Source organism: Olea europaea, unplaced genomic scaffold (genome assembly GCF_002742605.1).
Source record: "Olea europaea var. sylvestris unplaced genomic scaffold, O_europaea_v1 scaffold1765, whole genome shotgun sequence".
Classification (NCBI taxonomy): Eukaryota; Viridiplantae; Streptophyta; class Magnoliopsida; order Lamiales; family Oleaceae; genus Olea; species Olea europaea.
The window spans coordinates 29,237-29,457 of NW_019235376.1; positions in this window are offsets into that span (position 1 = coordinate 29,237).

Below are 221 nucleotides of genomic sequence, written 5' to 3' on the forward strand. Positions count from 1 at the left end.
TTTTGTCATGTTTTGAAGTCTCAAACCGCTGGTTATTTGAACAAATCCAACCCGCTTATATATTGACCTTTTTTTAAGAAAAAATTAAAATCAAAAGATAAGCTCTAATATCATAACTATATCACGATTCCCTTCAATCTATAATGTTGCTGGTAAGTAGTAGAACTGAAAACTTTCTTTCACAAGTTTCATTATATTATGCCCTTGTTTGAGTTCCATTC